The sequence below is a fragment of the Trachypithecus francoisi genome, unplaced genomic scaffold (genome assembly GCF_009764315.1).
Source record: "Trachypithecus francoisi isolate TF-2019V2 unplaced genomic scaffold, Tfra_2.0 Lachesis_group1, whole genome shotgun sequence".
NCBI lineage: Eukaryota > Metazoa > Chordata > Mammalia > Primates > Cercopithecidae > Trachypithecus > Trachypithecus francoisi.
Window position 1 is genome coordinate 164,872,310 of NW_022681454.1, and position 200 is coordinate 164,872,509.

Consider the following 200-nt stretch of genomic DNA (forward strand, 5'->3'; position numbering starts at 1 on the left):
TCACCAAACCGACTCAAAATTACAAAGTTTTTCAGAGCTTATATACCTTCTAAACTATATGTCTACATGTAAGTGTGTATTCATCTAAAGACACAAGTGATTAACTTCTTCTAATCTGTAACTAAGATCTGAGTTCTGAAGACCTTCCCCTGGAGCCTCAGTACATTTACTTAATCTAAATAGGTCCTGGTGCTGGAGTG